This window comes from Lactuca virosa, chromosome 3 (assembly GCF_052849685.1).
Source record: "Lactuca virosa cultivar CGN04683 chromosome 3, Lactuca_virosa_CGN04683_v6, whole genome shotgun sequence".
Classification (NCBI taxonomy): domain Eukaryota; kingdom Viridiplantae; phylum Streptophyta; class Magnoliopsida; order Asterales; family Asteraceae; genus Lactuca; species Lactuca virosa.
The window spans coordinates 99,440,853-99,453,150 of record NC_136428.1 but is presented as its reverse complement, the minus strand read 5'-3'; positions in this window follow the sequence as shown (position 1 = coordinate 99,453,150).

Here is a 12,298-nt window from a genome sequence, read left to right as displayed (position 1 = left end):
ACAAAATCATCGAGGGGCCCAGATATCAGCTTCTAATCCAAGAAGGAACAAATAAACTTCGACTCATATGTTTGTTCTACCACTCATTGAATTATACACAAAAAGCACGTTTTATAACATCGATTTACCAATGCGTTAACGTACAATCAATGCATAACCAACTCATAAGTAACAAATCATATCTCTAGGTTTGAAGACTTATATGATATTACCGTCTCACGATCACTAGAGATAAATTCCATGAAGTGATTCCAGTAAGCGTGGGTTGAGTCCAATGCTCAGAACTTATGAGCACTCATGAGTGTTGTAGCCATGTCCAACAGCTTAGACCTCTGCAACCAATCATGACAGTCTTGATTCATACCTACTTCCGACATATGACCGACTGTGGAGGTTCGAATAATATGATATACCAAACATAATTATTCTGGAAGTCAAAACATGCAAAAGAAATATAGTAAATGATCGACAAGAGATAGCAACACTTTACTCATAAATAAAACACCTTTTATTCATCACCTAATGTCAATTACACTTTACAAATTTCAAGGTTATCTAACTACTAAATCTAATATCATCCTTCAGCCCTATGCTCCGAGCATGTTGGAGATGCTTAACCCGAGTCAGTCCCTTCGTGAGGGGATCTGCTGGATTCTCATCCGATGATACCCTCTTTTCCACGAGGAGTCCTTCTTCTATTCGATGTCTGATGAAATGGTATTTTCTGTCGATGTGTCTGGATCTTCTGTGATCCCTTGGTTCCTTGGCTAAGGCAACTGCACTTTCACTATCACAGAAAATTTCCATTGGCTCTTTAATAGCTGGTACAACTCCAAGGTCTCCAATGAAGTTCTTCAGCCATATCGCCTCCTTTGCTGCCTCGCTAGCTGCTATATACTCTGATTCGCAAGTTGAATCAGCCACTGTCTCTTGCTTGGAACTCTTCCAAGAAATTGCTCCTCCATTTAAGGTAAAGACCCAGCCTGACTGAGAGCGGAAATTATCCCTATCAGTCTGAAAGCTAGCATCACTATACCCTACAACTCTCATGTCTTCACTCCTACCGAGGGTAAGGACCCAGTCCTTAGTCCTCCGTAGGTACTTGAGGATATTCTTTACCGCAGTCCAGTGTGCCTTGCCAGGGTTCCCCTGATACCTGCTAACCATGCTCAAAGCAAAGGCTACATCAGGTCGAGTACACGTCATAGCATACATGATCGATCCTACAGCCGAAGCATAAGGTATTCGACTCATTTCTGCTATCTCAGCCTTAGTACTAGGGCTTTGTGTCTTACTCAATCTGGCATTACTCTGGATGGGTAACTCTCCTTTCTTGGAGTCCTGCATGCCGAATCTCTTCAACACCTTATCCAAGTAAGTACTCTGACTAAGTCCAATTAGTCTTTTACTCCGGTCTCTCAAGATCCTTATCCCTAGAATATAGGCAACTTCTCCTAGGTCCTTCATAGAGAAACACTTCCCAAGCCAGGACTTAACTTCCTGCAGAGTTGGGATGTCATTTCCTATGAGTAGTATGTCATCCACATACAATACCAAAAAGCTAACTATACTCCCACTAGCCTTGACATATACACAAGATTCATCTTCACTCCTAGAAAAGCCAAATTCCTTAACTTTCTCATCAAAGCAAAGATTCCATCTGCGAGGTGCTTGCTTTAACCCATAAATGGATTTCTCAAGCTTACACACTCTATTAGGGTACTCTGTGTTGACAAAACCCTCTGGCTGACTCATGTAAACATCCTCAGCCAACTTTCCATTAAGGAAAGCGGTTTTGACATCCATTTGCCATATTTCATAGTCATGAAATGCGGCTATGGCTAACAGAACCCTAATAGACTTAATCTTGGTCACTGGAGAAAAGGTCTCATCATAATCAACTCCCGGAGTTTGTGAGAAACCCTTTGCAACCAGTCGTGCCTTATAAGTGTGTACATTACCATCCATGTCGGTCTTCTTCTTGAAGATCCATTTGCACCCTACAGTCTTACGACCTGGTACATTCTCAACCAAGTTCCAAACTTGATTGTCATACATGGACTGTATCTCGCTGTCCATTGCCTCTTTCCACTTGGCTGACTCAGGGCCTGCCATGGCTTCCGCGTAACTGTTAGGTTCATCCAGACCTATCAGTGTCTCATCACTGATAAGTGTATCACCTTCCGCAGTAATATGGAATCCATAGTAATGCTCAGGTGCATTCCTAACCCTTGTGGAACGCCTTAGAGGTACAGACTTGTCAATTGGCTCAACAGAAGTTTCCTCCTCAAGTTGAGTGCTAGGGTTTGAAGTTCCTTCACCACTTGACTCTTGAATTTCTTCAAGGTCAACTTGCCTCCCACTGTCTCCTTGGCTTATAAACTCTCTCTCTTGAAAGAAAGCCCTCCTAGCTACAAAGACCACATTCTCACTAAGTCTGTAGAAGAGGTAACCAAATGATTTATGTGGGTAGCCGATGAAAATACACCTCTCACTTCGAGGTTCGAGCTTATCATGAGTCTCGCGTCTCACAAAAGCCTCGCAACCCCAAATCTTAATGTGGTCTAGTTTGGGTACTTTACCAGTCCACATCTCATGAGGAGTTTTGGCAACTTTCTTTGTGGGAACTAGATTAAGGATATGGGCGACAGTCTCTAAGGCATACCCCCAAAATGAGATTGGTAGCGAAGCTCGACTCATCATGGAACGAACCATATCCAACAAGGTTCGATTACGCCTCTCAGCTACACCATTCAACTGCGGTGTCCTGGGAGGTGTCAATTGTGAGACAATCCCACATTCCCTAAGATAGTCGAGGAACTCTGAACTAAGATACTCACCGCCTCGATCAGATCGAAGCATCTTAATGTTCCTGCCCAATTGATTCTCGACTTCCTGTTTAAACTCTTTAAACCTCTCAAAAGTCTCTGACTTATGCTTGATTAAGTAGACATATCCATATCTACTATAATCATCAGTAAAAGTCAAATAATAACGATTAGCATCCCTTGTGGCATGTTTGAAGGGCCCACACACATCCGTGTGTATAAGATCCAACAAACCTTCACCCCTCTCACAAGAACCTGTGAAGGGTGACTTTGTCATTTTTCCAAGTAAGCATGATTCGCAACTATCATCTGACTTTAGGTCAAATGACTCCAATACTCCATCCTTTTGGAGTTGGCCTATGCGTTTCTTGCTTATATGTCCAAGACGACAATGCCATAATGATGCTTTATCCAAGTTATTATCATTAACAGAATCAATACACAATACATTATTTCCTAAGTTATCAACCACAGATACAGTTTCATACACACCATCAAAAGGTAATGCTTTAAAATAAAGAACATTATTAAAGAAAGCATTAATCGAACCAACTTCATTATCAAATGAAAAGGTGAAACCTTGTTTATACAATGCATGAAAGGAAATAATATTTCTTGCAATTTCTGGCGAATAACAACATTTATTCAAATCTAAACTAAACCCACTACTTAGCGATAAAGTATAAACTCCAATCTTGGTGACAGGTAAAGCTTTCCTATTCCCCATGATTAAGTGTATTCTTCCATGCTCCACATTCTCACTTCTTCTTAGTCCCTGCAAATCAGAACAGATATGAATACCACAACCGGTATCAAGGACCCAAGAGTTAGAATGGGGTGAGTTATTAGATAAGATAGTGTAAATACCTGCATGGTTGGGTTTAACTTTCCCATCCTTCACATCTTGCTGGTACTTTGGGCAGTTCCGCTTCCAATGTGACTTTTCATGGCAATAGAAGCATTCAGCCTCTTTAGGGTCAGAAGAAGGAGTGACAAAACCTTTCTTGGTTCCACTTGAAGAAGAGCCATCAAGGGTCCTAGCCTTGGTACCCTTCGAAGAGCTCTTCCTCTTCTTCCCTCTACCTTTCCCGATTGCCAAAACCGGGGCGGAGTTTGGAGTAGGAGTGTTAACAACCGACTTACCCTTAAGACCTGTTTCTGCGGTCTTGAGGAGTCCCTGAAGTTTGCTGAGTGTGACCTCTTCCTTATGTGATATGTCATGCGGAATTGATCATAGCACGATGGTAAGGAGTGCAAAATGATATCTATTGCAAGCTCCTCAGGGAAGTTCACATTAAGCTTCAGCAACCGATCCACATACCTTTGCATTTTCTGCATGTGGCTCGTGACGGATTCCCCGTCCTTCATCATGGTTGTTATGATACACTTTGATGGTATCTTTCCATCAGATCTTAGTGCATTTCAAAAGGGTAGAAGTCCTCATAGGACTTTTGGAGTTCCGCTGTCATGGTGGCCAACATGATGCATGCCACTTTTGTAGCATCCCTTTCATGTGCCCGGAAGTCAGCGATCTCCTGGGGAGTTGCAGTGGTCTCATCAATCTCCTTAAGCTCCTTGTCAAGGACATATTCTTTGTCCTCGTAGCGGGTAATCATCCTGATGTTTCTGACCCATTCATTGAAGTTGGATCCATCAAAAGTGACTTTCCCACACAAGTTCATAAGGGTAAAGGAGCCATTAGGATTAGAGCCAGAAGCAGCATTGTTTGAAGACATCTGAAAGAAGAGAACACGATTAGTTTAGATATTAAGAGAGTCCTTAATAAAACACCCAAATGTAATATTAAGGCTAGGATCCAATCACAATATATTATAACTTAGAAGAGGTATGCCGTAATCCAAGCTATAACATATTTGAAAGGTAGGTGAATGACGATTCACCAATTTCCACCATGAAAAACGAAATATAAATATTAGGTTTTTAATTGGTTCTTAGAAATTCCTAGATTCTTTTGAGATTCAATGAACTTTTCAAAGGCATGTTTCAATCTCGAGTGTGCCCTCCAAGTTTTGTGACTGGGATACCGAGGATCACAAAACGAGGTGTGAAGTAACCATGCAAATCACTTGGTACCCTCAAGGTTTATCACTCAATCGATGTGCCGGTAAACCACACACGCTCCACCGATGCTATGGTAAACCTTAAGTCACCCTTTACCTACCTTGTTAAGTCCAAGTTAGTGTGCCGGTTAACCACACACGCTCCACCAACGACTTAAACAAAGTGTAAAGTGTAATTTCATGGATTAGCACCTTATTCACATTTTCCTAAAGTAACTAAGATTGGGAATTTAATAAAAGCATTTAGTTACTTTATAATAATTATCATACTTTTAATGAGAATTTATAAGTCCTTGTCTTACCCGTTCGGCTAACGACCCTCCACCGATCAAGGAAGCGGTGGGTGAGAGTGGACACCCATTAAGTTACCATTTGATAGGCAACAACCTTATACCCCCCTTATACCCCCCTTATAGACCGGCTTCGTGAATGAGGCGTACTAGCGGTAAGACGACTTGACGTTATACATATATATATTAGTAACTTATAATATTATAAAGTATAAGGGTTGAATTTTAACTTTTAAAATTCTAAGGGTTGGAACTAAAGTTTTAATCAAGACTTTACATGTTCCAAAACTTGAGGGCAAGTTTTGTAAACTTCCAAAACTTTTCATTTCTTATAACTTATGAATTAATTGAGTAATAAAAATGAAGACTCTTCATTTTTATAACTTTTGTGTTCTTTTAATGGCTTTAATAAAAGTGAGACTTTTGGTTTTCCATAACTTGAGGACAAGTTATGGACTCCATTAAAACACATTATGATCATGAATTAAACTACCATGAAGGTTACAAACAATTCCTATGATCATCTAATCTTCATAAGTTCAAGAACATGAATATGAACACTTTCAAGAATCAAAAAATTATACTTAAAAAAAACTTGTAATTTTAATAATTGCCATTGTAAATGGATTAGCATAAACATTACACCATCTAAAACAAGCTTTAAAACATCAAAACAGTTTAGGGTAATGTTTCTAGTCCATTTCCAGCAACAAATGTGCAAACTTTCATACGAGCAGAAAACAGAAAAAACGATTTTTTTTCAAGCTGTTTGCACAAAAAAAAAAACAACAAACAAACCTGGCTCTGATACCACTGATGGGGTTTGAGCATTGTAACACTTCCTAAGTGTACATGCAACCCTAATAACCTTGGATCTATGTTTGTCTAATTATCATGCAAAGTTGAATTCCAAGGTTATATTCCTATCTAGCATACATGGGGAACAAATTTTAACTTGCATGAAAGATAGAATAACTTACCTTGTTGTTGCTTATGATTCTTGAAACCTTGTGAGCCTAGCACCCCAAGTGTGATGCCTCAAATGCTTCACACAACACCAAATGCTTTTGGAATGACTTTAGAGAGAATACACACTTCTAAAATCGGCCTAGCCCTCTTGTTTATTATGTGAATCTTTTTTGCTTGGGAAAATGACAAAGTCACCCTTCACTGGTACTTGTGCTAGGGGTGAGGGTCTGTTGGACCTCATACATACTGATGTGTGTGGACCATTCAGAACCGCCACAAGGGATGTTAACCGCTTCTATGTGACTTTTACTGATGATTTTAGTAGATATGGATATGTCTACTTAATCAAGCATAAGTCAGAAACCTTTGAAAAGTTCAAGGAATTTAAACAGGAAGTGGAGAATCAGTTGGGCAGGAACATTAAGATGCTTCGATCCGATCGAGGTGGTGAGTATCTTAGTACAGAGTTCCTTGACTATCTTAAGGAATGTGGGATTGTCTCACAAGTGAAACCTCCCAGAACACCACAGCTTAATGGTGTGGCTGAGAGGCGCAATCGAACCTTGTTGGATATGGTTCGTTCCATGATGAGTCGAGCTTCGCTACCAATCTCATTTTGGGGGTATGCCTTAGAGACTGCCGCCCATATCCTTAATCTAGTCCCTACCAAAAAGGTTGCCAAAACACCTCATGAGATGTGGACTGGAAAAGTTCCCAATCTAGACCACATCAAGATCTGGGGTTGCGAGGATTTCGTGAAGCGCGAGACTTACGATAAGATCGAACCTCGAAGTGAGAGGTGTATTCTCATCGGCTACCCACAGAGATCCTTTGGTTACCTCTTCTACAGACCCAATGATAATGTGGTCTTTGTAGCAAGGAGAGGAGTCTTTCGCGAGAGAGAATTCATAAGCCAAGGAAACAGTGGGAGGCAAATTGACCTTGAAGAAATTTAAGAGTCAAGTGGTGAAGGAACCTCAAACATTAGCAATCAACCTGAGGAGGAAACTCTTGTTGATCCGACAGATGAGTCTGTACCTCTGAGGCGTTCCACGAGAGTTAGGAATGCACCTGAGCATTACTATGGTTTCCATATTACTGCAGAAGGTGATACACTTATCAGTGATAGCAAACTGGTAAGTTTGGATGAACCTAACAGCTACACGGAAGCCATGGCAGGCCCTGAGGCTGCTAAATGGAAAGAGGCTATGGACAGCGAGATACAGTCCATGTATGACAATCAAGTTTGGAACTTGGTTGACAATATACCAGGTCGTAAGACAGTCGGGTGCAAATGGATCTTCAAAAAGAAGACCGACATGGATGGTAATGTACATACTTATAAGGCGCGACTGGTTGCAAAGGGCTTTTCTCAAACTCCGGGAGATGATTATGATGAGATCTTTTCACCAGCAGCGAAGATTAAGTCTATTAGGGTTATGCTAGCCATTGCTGCATTTCATGACTATGAAATATGGCAAATGGATGTCAAAACCGCTACCTTAATGGAAAGTTGGCTGAGGATGTTTACACGAGTCAGCCAGAGGGTTTTGTCAGCGCAGAGTACCCTAATAGAATGTGTAAGCTTGAGAAATCCATCTATGGATTGAAACAAGCACCTCGCAGATGGAATCTTTGTTTCGATGAGAAAGTTAAAGAGTTTGGCTTTCGAGGAGCGAAGATGAGTCCTGTGTATATGTCAAGGATAGTGGAGTATAGTTAGCTTTTTGGTATTGTATGTGGATGACATACTACTCATAGGAAATGACATCCCAACTCTGCAGGAAGCGAAGTCCTGGCTTGGGAAGTGTTTCGCTATGAAGGACCTTGGAGAAGCTGCCTATATCCTAGGGATAAGGATTTTGAGAGACAGGAGTAAAAGACTAATTGGACTTAGTCAAAGCACCTATGTGGATAAAGTGTTGAAAAGGTTCAACATGCAGAACTCCAAGAAAGGTGAGTTACCGATCCAGAGTAACGCCAGACTGAGTAAGACTCAGAGCCCGAGTATATAGGCTGAGATAGCAGAGATGAGTCGAGTTCCGTATGCTTCCACTGTAGGCTCGATCATGTATGCTATGAGTTATACTCGTCCTAATGTGGCCTTTTCATTGAGCATGGTCAGCAGATATCAGGGGAATTCTGGCAAGGATCATTGGACTGCGGTAAAGAACATTCTCAAGTACCTGCGGAGGACTAAGGACTGGGTTCTTACCCTCGGTGGGGGTAATGACTTGAGAGTAGTAGGGTATAGTGATGCTAGCTTTCAGACTGATAGGGATAATTTCCACTCTCAGTCAGGCTGGGTCTTTACCTTAAACGAAGGAGCAATTTCTTGGAAAAGTTCCAAGCAGGAGACAGTGGCTGATTCAACTTGCGAATCAGAGTATATAGCGGCAAGCGAGGCAGCACAGGAGGCTATATGGCTAAAGAACTTCATTGGAGACCTTGGAGTGGTACCAACTATAAAGGAGCCTATGGAGATTTTCTGTGACAACAATAGTGCGGTTGCCTTAGCCAAGGAACCGAGAGATAATGGCAGATCCAGACACATTGACAGAAAATATCACTTCATCAGACATCGAATAGAAGAAGGACTCCTATTGGCAAAGAGGGTATCATCGGATGAGAACCCAGCAGATCCCCTCACGAAGGGACTGAGTAGGGTTAAGCATCTTCAACATGCAAGGCGCATAGGGCTAAAGGATGATATTAGTTTTGGAAATTAGATAGTTTTTGAAATTTGTAAAGTGTAATTGACATTTGATGATGAATAAAAGTTGTTGTTTATTTATGAGTAAAGTGTTGCTATCTTTTATAAATGGTTTACTATCATTTCATTTTTGCATGTTTTGACTTCCAGAATAATTATGTTATGGTATATCATATTATTCAAATTCTCCACAGTCGGTCATATGTTGGAAGTAGATATGAATCAAGACTGTCATTAAGCTGGCTTGTAGATGTCTAAAGTGTTGGACATAGCAAGAGTTGCTGCAACATTCATGAGTGCTCATAAGTTCTGAGTATTGGATTCAACCCACGCTCACTTGTATCACTTCATGGAATTTATCTCGAGTGATCGTGAGATGGTAATATCATATAAGTCTTCAAACATAGAGATATGAGTTGTTGACTATGAGTTGGTTATACATTGATTGTACGAAAACGCATTGGTAACTCGATGTTATAAAACATGCCTTTGTGTATGATTCAACAAGTAGTTGAACAAGCATATGAGTCAAAGTTTATCTGTTCCTTCTTGGACTAGAAGCGATATCTGGGCCCCTCGATGATTTTATTGCGGCCTATGTACCGGGCCCGGTCAGAACTAAATTGATGTGTTTAATTAAGTTCTATGTCAAACAAATCGGAAATCGGGAAACAAACTGTTGGACAATAAGTAAGACATTGTTCCATGTATTTGTCCGGCTGATATCTAGAACAGAGGATTATATGATCTCTTATCTAAAATGGTGCTTCATAGTTCAACAAAGTTTTAAGAGCTACGATTGTCGGTCGGTTCCTGAAGTCATAATTGCAACTATAGTTATTAGACTTATCCAAGTGGGAGACTGTTGGATAAGGTGTCTAAGTCCATAACTATATTTGAGATGTACTTGACCCGACCCGGCATGGTCCATTTGGGTTGCACTTCACCCGAAAAATTTATATGGATAATCTTTTGAGAATAGTATAAGTTATGATTTATTAATATATTATAAGTTCTAATATATTAATATGAAATCATATTATTTAATTAGTATTGATCTAAAATTAATTTAGAATTAATTTGGTGATCAAAAGTGTGACTAATTAAATATGGACTCTTGTATTTATATAGTGTGGGCTAATGCTTATTTAGAATGGGCTAGGCTTGCATGGTATGTCCATGGATAGTCCATGGAGCTTTAACCCATGGATCTCATGGAAATGAAAGGTCATGGGTATTAGGGTTTACATGGATGTAACCCTAATCCACCACACTATATAAAGGAGTCCTTGGCACTTGAAATTGCACTAGTTTTTGTGTGAGAACTAAGGGTGGCCGATTTCTAGAAGTGTTATACTATTCTCTCAAGTTTCCAAGGTTTGTGGTGATTTGTGACTTCCATTTGAGGCATCCACATTATTGGTGTTAGGCTCTCAAACTCCAAGCAATCAACCACTACTAAAAGGTATGTAACTCTACTAGCTTATTATGTTTCAAAGTTCCCCATGCCATGCTAGTTAGGTTAAGAACCTTGGAAAAGCAAATTTGCATGTATCTTAGTAAAACATAGATCCAAGGTTTCTAGGGTTGCATGTACACCATAAGAGTGTTAGAATGCTCAAAACCCTTCAGTTATATACCCGCCTCAAACAAGTTTATCCCATATTAACAAGATCAGTCCCTCCTTCCCCCAATTCTTTCAAAACCAACCCATAATTTACCAATTAGACCCCGACTTCTGAAAACCTTTCCAAATCAAGTCCAAAATGTTACCAATCAGCCCCTCCACTACAAAATCTTCTCAACTTAGGCCCAAATTTTACTCGTTAGTCCCTTCTTCCATAAATCCTTACATATTAAGTCCAAATAATACCAAACACCCCTTGACTTATGAAAATATTACAAATTAAGTCCTAAAATTACACTTTAACCCCTGGAGATTCAAATCTTGTCATTTGGCTTCCCGAAGCCAACTCCCAGCTAATTATTACTCCCTTCGTCCCAAATTAATTGTCCACTTTTGACTTTTGAAGTCTTTTTTCTTCAACTTTGACCTTAAATATTTTATTTGTGCTATATATTACTTGATGAAACTTATAAAAATAAAAATATATTTAAAATTCAATCCATTCATATATTTTGCATCAAGTATTATCTATCAAAAAGAAAAATATTTAAGGTCAAAGTTGAAGAATAAAGACTTCAAAAGTCAAATGTGGACAAATAATTTGGGACGGAGGTAGTATTTGGTTTTGGATTATTATAATATTAAATAATAGTAAGAATTACTTCTCGGGGTCCCGGGTTTATTATTTAATTATCTTATTTAAAACGAGATGTTACAATGTAACTCAATAAGCACATATAGCAGGAACATAAGGCATCTTCCTAGATCCTTAGCCCTAATCTAGCATGCAGTTCTCATACACATATAATAGGCATATAAGGCATCCTTCCTAGATCCTTAGCCCTAATCTAGCATGCAGTTCTCATAATCATATCATATCGTAACATAACATGTATGGGTATCTTGGGGAAAACTTACTTGAGCTCGGCCGGTTGCACGCATCACACACCTTGTTCTTTCTCAAAACTCATTATTTTAATTATTTTTGGAAACCCAGTTTCTTGTAAAAATCTTTCAAACCCTTGATTTGAGTCCATACACCCCAAAGGTGTGTCCGAATCCCTCAAACCAAGGCGCTGATACCAACTTGTAACATCCCAAATTTTAAGACCAAAAATTTCGCTTTTAATTAAGTAGTTTACAAAACAGTTTACTGAAAAAATCATCAATATCATATCAAACCCATAAACCCATAAGTCAAATGCCATAAAACATGTCAGAGTACAATCCCAAGAACATCATGGTGCGGAATATAATGGTGTGATGCGCTTCTACCGAGTCGACTCCTTTCCTTTCGAAGAAGAAGGACTTGAAACAAAAACTATAAACCGTAAGCACAAAGCTTAGTGAGTTCCCCCAATATACCACATACCAAACTATAAACATATTGGCAGCCATATCTGGGTGCCCGACCTACCCTGTTGAGCATACCGGGGTGCTCAACCTACCCCTGCTAGGCATACCGGGGTGCCTAACCTACCCTATGTCAGGCATATCTGGGTGCCCGACCTACCCTCCGGTGTATCTCAACCGGTTACGAGGACTATTTCACCCCTACCACTACCACAAAACAACATAACATAAACATATTGTCAGGCATACCGGGGTGCCCGACCTACCCCTTGGGTCCTTTCGACCCGATACGGGGACTATTCCCCCTACTACCACTATCACATGACATCATACCAGCTAGCACATAAAACATAATAGATAGTGGCAAACGCAGATAACTATCACAAAGACAGTTATCTGACATACAACTCCTGCTAGTGGGCCGACATTGTGGCCAT